At 41.9% G+C, this 14157-nt stretch overlaps 1 long non-coding RNA gene across 1 annotated transcript; it reads left to right on the forward strand.

Annotated features, from left to right (window-relative positions):
• The first annotated feature begins 1579 nt into the window (after window positions 1–1579).
• On the forward strand, window positions 1580–4088 carry LOC124795470. The gene is made up of 2 exons (XR_007016702.1): window positions 1580–1686; window positions 3826–4088. It is a non-coding gene; the product is annotated as an uncharacterized LOC124795470 (long non-coding RNA).
• The last annotated feature ends 10069 nt before the right edge of the window (window positions 4089–14157 follow it).

The following is a 14157-nucleotide window of genomic DNA, read 5'->3' on the forward strand; positions in this document are numbered from 1 at the left end:
GGAAATGTGAGATTACCCACAATACAGTCCGCAATTGTCTCCCCCTGAGTTTCATCTCTGGTCACATGAACCGCTGTCTTTGAAGACACCATTTTGACACAGACAACGAGGTGTAGGCCAGCGTGGAGAATTGGCGGAAAGCACTGGCGGCTGCCTTCTATGATGAGGCTATTGAAAAGTTGGTACAACGCTATGAGAAAAGTCTAAGTCAGAACGGCGACTACGTAGAGAAGTAGCTGAAAGGTGTAGCTAATTGTTACAAGTAAAACATTTCTGATGTTCACTGTGGTTTCAATTTGGCAATCAATCGGAGCTTACATTCTGAACAGGCCTCGTATTCTACGGACTTACGTTACGGAGGAGGACGAGGATATTAATTCTTAGCGCTTGAATCTCAGTCCGGCACACAGTTTTAATCTGCCAGGATGCTTCATATCAGCGCACACTCCACTTTAGAGTGCTAATTTCGTTCTGGACAGTAGTTGTCGAGACGCGTGTGTTGTAATCCAACGACTTGCTGTTTGCCTCTTCTCAAACGAGGCAGTGCCTCGAGCGCACCTGCGGTCCAGTGTGGGTGGAGGTTGTATTTCAGGGTTGAGGGTGGTTTTGTGATGTTTTCAGGGTGTCGTTGGTGCTATGAATTGGGCCAAATCACTCAGTTAATCGTGAGTATGAACCAGGGTGTTCGTTTCAACATTCTCTTTAACCGAGTCTTGCCCTTTCTTCTGTGACATTGTGATTACTGCCCTGGACATCCTAATATTCCGTATTCACAGAGTGCACGCATACGTTGTAGGTTTGACGGCCACTCAAGCACCGCATCGCACATTGACTGCGGAACTATATCATCCGACCACAGTCCCATACAAAGTCAGGATGATTTGGAACAGCACAATAAACGTAGCTCAGCGGATGTGATTACGAATGAGCAGCTGCAGCTACGTAGGTCATACGTGAAGAAACTTGTGGACTCTGCAACCATGACAGAGGCCGTAGGCAGTGGTAGACTGTGTTACTGTGATGTTTCCTGGGATGATTAGTTCTTTATACGGAGACTTAGCTTCTTGTGTTTTCGATAGCTGATCCGCTTAAATAAATTTGAGCATTCATGGCTGCTGAAGAAATCTTGTCACACGAAAGCGTACTTTTAGGTCGAATTATTTGTGCATGTTACGACTGCAGTGAAGTAGGAAACTACTTTTTCTGTAACGAACAGTCGGACTTGTTGACTGATCTAGACATATACCAGACACTCCAGATGTTTCGGGGTTAATAGGAGGCACTCTTCTACTGATATAACGTAAGTGGAAACATCTGCTTCCCACCCCCCCACCCCCCCATTATTAAGCTTAGTCTCCGCAATACTACTACTACTTTCAAGTTTCTACTGCTTCAGATGTTGCTTTTAAGAACATTATCATTATTTTTATTTCTAATTGCACACCGTAGTGCTCATTTACATAAAATTTAACGAAATGTTTCTTTATTGAGGTGACTGTGTGGCACTGACTCAGTAGTACATTAGGGAAAAAAATACAGGTGTTAGGAGTGTTTTATGTTATACCGCCTGTCTGTTGCAGGTATTCGCGCACCTTCCAGGATCGACAACTCTGTTTGACTACGTGCAGCGTGACTGCGTACCAGATGAGCTGGGAGGCACTGCTGGACCTGCTGACAACTTCGCCTGTAAGGAACTTCTCTAAAAGTTTACCGAACAAATTCATCACTTCCCACATATCCACCTATTTTTAAAGACCATCTGGCTGCTTATCCTAATTATTAGGGTACGTGGCTCGTAGCTTACAGAGCTCAGCGTGGATCCACACTTCCCACACATCCATGCCACAATGTCTGAGTGTGAGGAGGGGGAAGACGGGAAAACAACGAAAGCGACGTATTTAGATAGCAATGCAGTCGCACTGCATGCGGCTTTGATTCATATTACATATGGCTCTGAGTACTATGGGACTCAACTGCTGTGGTCATAAGCCCCTAGAACTTAGAACTACTTAAACTTAACTAACCTAAAGACATCACACACATCCATGCCCGAAGCAGGATTCGAACCTGCGACCGTAGCGGTCACGCGGTTCTGTAGAGCCTAGAACCGCACGGCCACTCCGGCCGGCTCATATTACATATTTCTCAACAACACACATTACGAACGAAATAGTCTTTCACAAACATATGTGATAGAAATATTATAGCACTTTTGCAACCCCATTATGGAAACGTGGAAATTCTACCCGAGTAAAACAATGTCGGCGCCGAGCAGAGCTTTAACGTAAATTGATTTGTATTTAAATTGGGAATCACACTGAAGGTAGATCAGCTATGTAGATATGCACAGGGGCGTTTTCAACTGAAATGGCAAACAGTTTCGAAAACAGCGTCCTGAAAAAAATTAGGAAACTTCCCTCGTAATTCATCCAAGGCCGTAATAAATTCTTCAAAGATCACGTTAGTAAACTGTAGGACCTGGACTGTGTTACTCACAATTTGTGTTTTGAAAAACGCGATTTTCTTTTTAAATCCATCCCAATCAAATGAGGCTAAAAATCAAAACTGTGAAGTTTAAAAAAAATGTTTCGCTGCTACGGTCATCTTTTATACAGTAGCTGAACACACAAATCACAGAGCAGACGTTTGACTTAGCTGCACACAGTGAATTAAGAACCCTACACTGCGCAGAGACACCGAAATTAAATACTGACACTGTCATACGAATCACTCGACAAATTAAACCACTCATCACTGAATTAAAAGCGAAATATATTTTTCAGATAATATTACAGGCAAAGTATCTGTCATAAATAGTTGTCAAACTGTGGTTAAAACATATTAATTGTAACTGCATCCGCCCTTCCACAAGTGGGAATCAATCAGTCCATAATATATACTGTTCAAAGGACTGACAATTTTTCCTTCCCTTTCTTTGACAATGGTATGCCGTCATATCACTAGCGGTTCAGACACAAAACAATTTTTTTACAAAATTATTGAAACATGATTTTTCCCATTTGTCTCCATAATCCCATGACTCATAACTCTTTGATATTCATTATCTTAGTTTTAATTTGAAAGTAATATCCTTTTAAATCTGAAATTAATATTTGGGCGCTTAATAAAAAATCTTGAGTGGCCAGATTGTTAGAATGGTGTTAGATCTTTGGGACTACTTCCAAAGCGATGTAACACATGTGTTTTGCACTTGAGCTGGCTATCTACTCGAAGACTGCAAAATGCAAAATGAATGTAACTATTCAGCAACAATTACTATGACCATTTGTTAGAGAGCCTCTTTCTTGTAAATTTGTGATCTTCAATATTTTGTCCTTCTACCGAAATCACAAAGAAGATATAGTGCAAGAATGATTGAGCCACTTTGCAGGCAACAGAGACTTAACAACTGAATGTGACCTAACAAGCACTGCTTCTATCAGGTGTAAAGGTCATCTTCATGGTAATCGAGAATACAACCCTTTTGCCAGATTAATCACTACGTTAGTTCGAAATTTGTGCTTACAGAATTATTAAGTAAGACTCTTCTAACGAATAGATAACAATGTTAGACAGACTTTCAAAATTCGTATTGTTCATTTAAAATTTGGATTCAGAACAAAAACTGCTTTGGACAGATTATCCATCATTAGTAATAATACGGAAGAAAATCAATACTTGTTTCCTCAAGTAAATACAAACAGTGCTACGTAATGACTTTGATATTAAAAATGTGTCAAATTACCATTTACGTACATACAGGAAAGCTACTGAAACCCGTATCCTTGTGTAAGTTTGCAAGCTAACGTGTTCTCTGTGTTTCAGACAAAGTTAGGGAGATGGTCAACAGTGAGTGGCTGCAGGAGAAAGACAAGCATGTGTCAGACGAGAGCAAACGCCCCGCCGATAACCACTATGGCGACATCTACGGCATCGCAGGCTCATTTAAGAAATTGTCCGTGGACTGACACACAACCCTGTTTTGTAAGACAGGGAGACGACTTTATAAAACACATGTACATATTGTACAGGCTTATGTGTAACCAAAAACTTAAATAAACTGCTCTCTACTAAATCTTTTAATTCTACTTTCATTTTATTATTTACTCGTCTACTCTTTCTTTACATATTGTTTGTATAATGACAATGATTTAACACTAAGTTAACCATTTTTCTCGAGACAACGACGAGCTTTTCTACAGATTTTCAGCACAACTGCCTTTCTAGAATTGCCAACATTGCGTTTTGGCTTAATTCTAGGGTCTGATATTACTACAAGGACTTTGTGTACAGACTTGTGTGTACATAAACTTCTATCACTATTATTTTTTTCTTGTACAACGATAAATTATAACAGTGCAAAATAGTGGTTGATTTACCAGATACGAACCAACAGTATTTTCACTTTTATTCTCAGATTGTTGTCACGAATTTCGTGCATGTCTCTTTTCTTAGTATCACAGTTTCTGTATGAACTACTGTAGAGGATGGACAAACTTTGGAAACACAGAAAACACAGCGCATTACCGTGGCTAGTACGATGTAGGAAACCAATTGCCCTTCAGAACAGCTTTCAGTCGTCTGTGAATGGACAGAATCAGTTCCTCTATGGTTTTCAAGGCAATCCTGTACCACTCTTCCTGGAAGGTAGTGACAAATTCAGGCAACTATCATGGAGGTGAATAGCAACCACGTACCCTTCTTCTCAAAGCCGACCACAAACGCGTAATAATGTCAAGATCTGGTGGCTGTAGTGGCCAGGGGAGAAGCAATACCTCATCCTCATATTCATTAAACCAGTCCTGGACAACGTGAGCTGTGTGCACAAGTGCCCTCTCGTCTTGGAATGCAGCATCGCCATTGGAGAAAAACATTGAACCATGGGGTGGGCGTCATCAGCTAAAGTGGCCAAATAATCCTAGGCAATTGTGTGACTTTGGTGAGTAACCATGTGGTTCATGGAATACCACATTATGGCCAGCCACATCATCACCGAACCTGTACTATGTTTCACTCTTAGTACGTAAACTTGGTGAGAATTCGGAAACGTGTGAAACAAGACTCATCCCAACAAATGACTTTCTTCCATTGCTCCATTTTCCAGGTTTAATGTTTCATACACGGCACTTTCCTGTTATGGGTATTTCCATCTCTGATTAGTGGTCTTCTCAATCCAGCTCACCCTGAAGTTCTCCGCTTATATAGATCCCGCCGAGTTATGTCGTTGCTGACAGGGTTTGCGAATACAATATTCAGTTCCGGAGTGACTTTTGCAGTTATCATCCTTCTATTTTTTCGTCATAGTTTTCTTCAATGACCGTCTGTCACGATCATTGTACACAGCATGCATCTTGTGACTTAGCGGATGATGTTCCTCCGCTTTCACTATACGTGTTACAAATCTTCGACATGGTGCTTCTTGAAACACCAAACAGTTGGGCTCCTTTGGTTATTGAATCAGCCCCCATTCCTGTGCCAACAATTTGCTCATACTGGAATTCACTTAGGTCCGGCATAATGCTCTCAAAACTACGCAGAACACTGTTCCGACAGCCGCAACGTATTGAGGACATTGCACAGGTGTCGCTCGTGGTCAGACACCACAGCGCAAACTGCAGCCGTGGCAGGCATCTGCATTTATGTTCAAGCAAGCATTTCTCGCGGTTTTTCCATATTTCTGTCCAGCCCCTGTATTATCCTTCACAAGACGTATTGCGGGAAATAACAGTAACTGTCAATATTGTTTTAACTATAGCTACTTTTATTAAACTGACAGTAACAATATAGAAAACGTTCTTCATACTTTGAAGGTAAATTGAACGGATATTAACTCTTAACCGACATCGGCAAATGTTTGGTACTAGATGTGAAACTCCAAATTTCTGTTGTCGTATTCACTTGCCTTACACCTTTCTGTGTAAAACGTATTGCTATTGTGCTCGAAATTATGATTGGTATTGTACGAAGACGTCAAAATGTCACAGCCTTCATAGGGTTTGATTCAGTTCAGCAAATTCATTTATATTCTTGCTGTCGGTATAACTTGTTTTAAACAAGCCACATACTACGTATGTGAAATTATATCAAGATAGATGAAACTATCATTTATGACTTTCTCGAGAACCACGTTTTACTTGGTAGTATCAGTTTTAAAAAGTTAAAATTCGTTTATTTAAATGTAAACAACAGCGGTTGGGGGGAAGAAAACAAACTGAATATTTTAAGGGACTTTTTCTGTGTCAATGTTTTGTGAGAGCGATATTATCAACACTGAAACTTGCTGTTTATTTTCTATAGGGAACGTTCACACATACGAATGAACTGATTTAGAAAAAAATGTCGTAGTCACTACACTGGATGTGGAAAAATGATTAACAGAATACTTGGCGTGTATTGCAGGCAGTGTCAATCACGACGATTTTTCCTTATGTGAGAACCGATAAGTTGGTAGCTATACTGCGAAAATACATTATAGGCTGTTATTCATGAAGATCAAACGGCAGCAGCAGAAGCGGTGGGCAAAGACGTTCAACAGGCTTTGTAGATGTTGACAGCTGATAATCGATCCCTGCTCTTTGAAAGACTATGCTTACACTCCAGCCAGCTGCAATTGAGACAAAGCGTAATAGTAACGTAAAGCGAAAAATTTAATAACAAGAGCTAAGTCAGAAAGCAAATTGCCTGTCAATAAACGGTTTTACACGAGAAATGTGGTACAATCTTTTGTTAATTTTTTTGTTTGTTTGTACTCTAATAACCAATTAGTAGGAAAGCAATAAGGAAATTGATGAAGCCAAGCCTATGGATGTATATCATTACTATAATTCTTGAATGTTCTGAATTACGCGTTGTCATGAAGAGCTTATAGTCAAATTCAACAAGACACCGAGTCACAAATCTGTCATCCTTACGTCGTGTCGGCGGTTCCATCTCCAGGCTCGCTGCACCATGCCGACTCCTTTAACAATCTCAGGAATACCATGTATTATTGCTTTGTAACCTTTCCGTATTTCTAATTCCCTTTTCCCGTGTCGGAACGCGAGTATCCTCTGAAATATGTAATTCTTGTGTCACGTGTGCCAACTGATTTTGTACTTCCCGCATTTATCTTTTGTGTTGCTTGTTGGTTTGTTTCTGACTTTGAATTTCCTAATTTCTTCGTATTCTTCTGTGCCAGTATAAGCTACCGGTCATTTGTCATTCAGATCATCATCTATCTTCGCAGGTAAATTTGTTACCCGATCCGAAATTTTGGCTACTTTTTCCGATAATGTGCTGATTTCCTCCGTGTGTTTTTCTGATCCAAATTTTAGAGTGTCGAAATCGTATCTACTGTGTCCTCTAAGTTTTCCTGATTTTTTGCAAGTTGCGTGACCGTATCGGTAGATGCAACAGACTCAATTTTGGCCTGTAAGGTGTCGCGATATTCGTATACAATGGTCGTTTGTTCAATTATGTCTACATTTTGAGGATGCTGCAGTATTTGTTTCTGATTTTGTTCCATTGTGTCTCACTTTTGATGCTTCTGGTTTATTTTATCATATTTTAGAATTAGTAGCAATAACAATGCATGAGTGGCTGAAACATGTTCCATTGCGCTTTTCGGCAGTGCATTCACACCGGCAATAATTACATATTGAAAAACAGAAAGCGTGTCTTGATTAAATTGAGAAACGTGGAATGATGCAAAACGTAAATCTTTGAAATTTGCAAGATTTTGTTCATTTTGTTCTGCCATTTCGCATTCCTGAGGCAAACAGTCACCGAGCTCACACATTGCTTCCATTTTCACCCCGTTAATTACTGCCTGGTCCTTGTCCCTATGCACAATTATCGAATTACTTAGCTTAAACATTTGACAATTTGTTACAAGGTGGAACTAACAAGTTAAGCTGTCATTTCTCAATTTACATTTCAACCTAGCGATGCTCTTGTCACACGCCACAATTGTCACACTGTTTCACACGATAACACACTAAAACACAATATGAAAAGTAAAAATAAGAAAATACACCAAAATAGCACTGAAAATAATTAATATCCAATTAGTTGCAAATCCGACTGCGAGATACTTGGTGCAAATTCACATCCATACAACTGCTTTGCTCATCACAATGCAGTACAACAATAAGAGGCTACAACTACAAAGGAAATTCTCTATACAATTACGCGCTAGCAGTAAATAATAACTGATTTCTAATCATGCACTGATTCTTTAGATCATAAGAAAATCAGAAGATTCCAGTGGGGTACCCTCGACTAAGGGTCGACAGGTGAAACTTCTTAATATGATTGTACTTAAACTGCCGAATGCTTACTCAATGTTCTTAAACTGCTGAGAGAAATTGAATGCAAGTGTCACTTTACTATTTTTTTTATCATTTCATATCTGACCAACAGAATTATTCGCGAGAAATACAACTCAAACGCAATCTGACTGCTCAAATATTTAACACAAAAGAATGGCCCTGAATTAGAAGAATTCCTAACAATATACTATACATTTCATAAGTCCTCAGAGAAAATCTTCATATCACTAACTACAGCGATACAGCAGGCATAAATACAGCCAGCTAAACAAAAGATTCTAACTACTGTAGGCTGTATCTACTAACAGGCATGCGGATAGCAAAGGAAAGATTTTTCTGAAGAGCAAACAATGTATTTAGCAAATTTTACCTTAATAATGCCACATCCAGTTCAAATGGTTCAAATGGCTCGGAGCACTATGGGACATAACATCTGAGGTCATCAGTCCCATAGAACTTAGAACTACTTAAACCTAGCTAACCTAAGGACATCACACACATCCATGCCCGATGCAGGATTCGAACCTGCGACCGTAGCGGTCGCGCGGTTCCAGACTGAAGCATCTAGAACCGCTCGGCCACTCAGGCCCTCAAGTTCAGTTCAAAAAATTATATAATAGTACGTGAAAACCAGTTCCAAAAATAATGTAATCATCAACAATATTACATTTCCATGACGGACACAGGTCTAGATCGTCCGCTTGCGCTAAAACTTCAGACCTGTAACCTCCATCTCCGCAAACTATAAGCTTCTAACCTCCATCACTGGTGGCTATTCCCCTCCAACTTCTATCACTGCTGGCTGTTCACGTCCAACTGCGAGTCTGGTCAGCCACAGATGGCGCACAGCGCTGTCAGAGTTATTAATGCAGTCTATCGCGCTGCCAACATACACACAAATAAATAGGCTACTTACAGTGTTATTTCTGTTCGTTTCATTGAGTATTTCCTTCGGTTACCTTTTGTTCTATACTACAACAAATTCCTTTTTATTTATGGTCCAAGTTTCATCGAGATGTATTACTTGACAGTAACGCATGATGTGAAAACTACTTCCGTCCTTATGTTTTGCGTACCGGTGTATATGTTTCAGTAGCTGCAGGTAATTTTGTAAACGTTAGATGCATCAGGATCGTATCTGACGGTTTCATTTTGTGAATATGCTTCGTACATAGCTGGTTTTGTTAGACATTATACCAACAAAAGGCGTTTTTACATATTTAACTGCTGGTGTGCTCTGAGGTGTGAGTCGAGTTTGCTGTTGATTGTTCAATTTATTGTTATCGGTTTTGATATTGCAGTAATGAATTACAGATCTTATCCAGCGTTCATTGCGCTATGTTTTACGGTTTTGTGATATCCACCACTATTAAATCCCCTCACCCAGCAGCGACACTCTCCATTACGTGCGGCAGAGAAATTCATCGTTGGACGCACTTCTCCGTGCACGACCCACTGATAGCTTCGCAGACCACCCCCACAAGCACGCGCTTCAAAACACAACGATTGGTCACTCGTAACATTCAGCTATTGGCCGCCCAGAATATACAGCGCCCCTAGCCACCGGGTGCATTAATTACGGAGTCTTACTCAACGCCGCTACTGACATCTAGAAGCCAGTTCTCATTGTGCTACGTTTTGCAGTTCGACGTTGATTGAGCTGTGCGCTGGCGTTAGAATCCCAATAACTTGGTTTTCAACGATCACTAGGCTTAGTATGTCAACGGGATTGTGATTACCGATGGATTTCTGCATTTCACTTGCGCTTCCTGGACGTTAGTACAACCACCATCAATGGTTTCCGTAAAGTGTTCATCTACAACTTGGCGCTTGGATACAGAATTATTTTGTCTCGGTGTTTTGTCAAAAAACCGTAAAACGGTGATACCTTTATTGTGTTATTCCTGGTTGTATTACAATAAAAGTGGCGACGAGCAAGCGACCATCTACGCTGGAAGATCTACTCACCCAACTTATTCATCAGCAGGACTAGAACCAGAAGCTGCTACTGAACGCCCTCCGACGATTCCTTCAAGACTTATTGCAGACGCAAGCAACTCAGCAAGTGCCGGCTTTTGCTTCCTTTGATGAGGATTTAGGGCGCTGGGAAGCCTACGAATCAAGATTACTGGAGTATTTCCACGAATTCAAAGTAACTAATGCCAGCCTCATGAAATTTTTGTTTTTTTTATTGGTCAAAACCCGAGATTATCTCGGCTTTTCCATTACATTGTGGATGGAAGGGGGCAGTTTGAATGTGGCGAATGCCATACTGGTCACAGAAAGTGCGAAACTCTTCGCTACGGAATCGTGGAGCGTTGTCAGTTACGAGCACTTCCGGCAGACCTTCAGTCGAAAAAATTTCTTCTAAGTCCGTGATTGTGTTGGTGGTTGAGGTGGACTGGCCTCTGACAGTGATCGGAACTCTGGAGTAAGCATCATCCCCTATCAAGAAACTGGCGTTAAAACAATGGCCTGGCACAATCAATTCGTACCCGCTCCTGAGGGCGAAAACATGGTGGCCGCGAAGCAAACGTATTCCTTGGGGCTGCCTGCTGGCTTTGGCAGGATGGACACTTTCGGGTCAGTCGTTCAATCTCCAATAAATGAACATGCAAGCCTGGAGTTTAGTTGGGATACCCCCTCCCCCCAATGACGCAGGTGTAATACTTGCTGGATGTGCTGACATGAAAGATAAGGAATGACTACTCGGGGGCGTACCTCGTAGGGAACAGATAGAATTACTCCGTCGATCAGCATGAACTTGTGACGGACACTGAAGAACTGACGGAGTGACGCGGAAGCATTGGGAGATTGTCAAATGGTCTAATGTGTGTGAAATCTTATGGGACTTAGCTGCTAAGATCATCGGTCCCTAAGCTTACACACTACTTAGCCTAAATTATCCTAAGGACAAACACACACAACCATGCCCGAGGGAGGACTTGAAGCTCCGCCGGAACCAGCCACACAGTCCATGACTGCAGCGCCTGAGACCGCCCGGCTAATCCCGCGCGACGGGAGATTGTCGTCCGGTCCATCCATAAAGTATGTGACTCTGGACTTACGAGGATCTCGTCGTTACCGGTTGAGCTTGCGACCCGCGAGATGGTAACGGGAAAAGAATCTACGGTGGCTTCTTCTTCTTCGTGGATGTGAGAACACAGAATTTCTTGTTTGTAAAAATCTGCATCCGGTCCCCACGGAAGGCGGGATATGGCATCCTTGTTGGCATGCTCAGTCGTTTTGTGGAAGTGAATCTCATACTGGTAGCGCGCCTAAATTAAAGACAAGGGCTGGAGGCGGTGAGCAGCCCGGCCTGATACCTTTGCTGCTGATTGAATAAGGATATCAGCGGTCTGTGACGAGATGAAACTTTGTGCCACAAAGAAAAAACGTGGAATTTCCTTAATGCAAGGGTGATTGCCAGCGCTTCTTTTTCTGTTTGGGACTACCTTCGTTGCATGTCAGCCAATGTTTTCGATGCTTAGGCCACAGGGTGCTCAGAGCCATCCGCCTCCCTGTGTGCCAGGACCGTTCCGATGCCTGTATCAGACGCGTCCGTTGCAGTAACTGTCTGCTTCGTTGGATCAAATCGTGCGCGGAACAGGGCCGGTAACACCTGGGATTTAAACCTGTGGAAGGCACACTCGCAAGCTGATGTCCACTGGAAAGGCACACCTTTTCTGCATAACTGGGACAAGGGTGCGACTTCTCTTACTTCTGCAGATAAGAACTTTCGGTAATACTATATGTTCCCCAGAAATGAACGAAGCTGCTTAAGATTTGTTGCTCTGGGAGATTTGATTATGGCTTCGACATTTTTATCCAGTGCACGAATGCCTAAGCTGGAAATAATGTGTCCGAGGTACTCAATTTCCGGCTGGTAAAAGCAGACACTTTTCTTTTCTGCATTTTAAGCCAGCCTTGCTTAAGACGCTGAATAAATATTTCAGATTGCCAGGGTGCTCCCCCATGGTTCTCCCCGTAACATTGACGTCGTCTAAATAGTTAATGCATCCATCCACATTGAGTACTGTTGAAAAATGGTGGCGCCTTTTGCTATACCAAACATTAAGCGTTTCAAACGACAAAACCCTTGTCAAGTGTAAGAAACTACTCAGATTCTAGGCCTATTTTAGTGAAGTTATCATCTTTAATTTTGACAGTAATTCTTCCGGCTTACGAATAGGATATGTCTTAATCTCTAATTGGACGTTGACAGTTAGTGTAAAATCGCGGCACGCGCGGATCTTCCACGATGGCTTTTGCACCATGACTTTGGAGTAGCCCGTTGACTAGAAGGAATAGGTTGGAGAACTGCAATCCAGTTCTTTCTTTATTTGTGTTCTGAGAGCTAACGGAACGGCGCAGGCTCGAAAGTACCAAGGCCGTGCATTATGTTTCTGTGCGATATGCACCTCAAAATCCTTTGCGGTGCCGAGTTCCTGGGTGAACAGGTCTTCATAATCCCGACAAAGTGTCTCTATGTACTAGTACGGAACGTCTTTGGATACAGAATCATCTATTGGAAATTCAAATTTCTAAAAGGACTCCAGTACAAACAAGATCTCAGCGTAATCACTTTTAACGACTAAGTAGGTAATGTGGCGTGTGACATTATGATATGTCGTTGGCAGTTTGACTTGACCGCGTATTGGGACGGTACGTTCATCATAAGCCATTAGACGTCTCTTTATTTCTTGCAAGGGAGGAGCTCCAGGTTTCAAACACGTACTGTAATTCAGAATGCTAACTGTGCGTCGATGTCTACTTGTAAGTGAACTGATCTCTCTGCAATCTGTACTTCTACGAAAACCTTATTGGGGGTCTGTTGATGGTGTACAGTGGCTACTAGATTAACATGCATCTTTGGCTGTCTTGCTTGACGGGACTTTCGACTAAATGGCCGTTGGAAAAACAGTGTTGGCAGTAGGTCCATCTGTCAGAACAGTATTCAACTCGATGTTTCTTAAAACAATCCGGACAAGACGGCAGTCGTTTCGGTACCCAAGACCAGTTTGATTGGTTCGAACGGGATGGAGGACATTGTTGGTTAATGCGTCCTACCCGTACTGTTGCTACGTCGAAATTGCCACAAGTGTGGCGTTTGGATGCTGGCTCGAATGTGTTTACGTGAACATCTGCTATGTCGATCCACGACTGTAGTTTCTTGCCTGCTACGGTGTTTACTTCGAAGCTTTGTGCTAAGTCCAAGACTTGCACTAATGACGGTTCTTCGAGTTGAGGTGCCTCGTCCTGGAAATCCCTGTCGGGGGTACCCCGGAAGATCATATATCTGATCATTTCTTCTTCATAGGACTCCTTACTTTTAGGGGTAAAAAACTGACATTTCCTCTCTAAATCTTGCAACTCCGCAGTTCATTCTCTATGAGTCTGGTTTGGCTGTTTCTTGCATCAGTAAAATGCTACGTGGGAGGAAATAACATGGGTGTGCCGCTGGTAATATTTAGTCAACGGACGAATATTTGAAAAGGAGAGCTCTGAAGGCTTAGATGAGTGTCCCAATTTGCACTGTGGCTCCACCTGCCGCGCTTCCGAGTCCAATAACATGAAACATTCGCTCCCGGCCACTGCATTTTCGTCAATACGATCGTTTGCCCTGACTTACGAACGACGCCGATGTTGCAACGGGGCGGTAAATAATAAAGAAGATGTGCGACTGCAGCGTTTTCACATGAAATGCTGCATATACAAATGTTGATTAAAAAATATGTTATTGCAAATTTTGGTTCTCACGTAAGTCTCAGGGGATGATTTCCACACATGGAGCATTAGTACACTTCCACACTCGCGCATTTGTTATGGTTTTGAATTAATCATTCAC

This window comes from Schistocerca piceifrons, chromosome 4 (assembly GCF_021461385.2).
Source record: "Schistocerca piceifrons isolate TAMUIC-IGC-003096 chromosome 4, iqSchPice1.1, whole genome shotgun sequence".
Taxonomy (NCBI): domain Eukaryota; kingdom Metazoa; phylum Arthropoda; class Insecta; order Orthoptera; family Acrididae; genus Schistocerca; species Schistocerca piceifrons.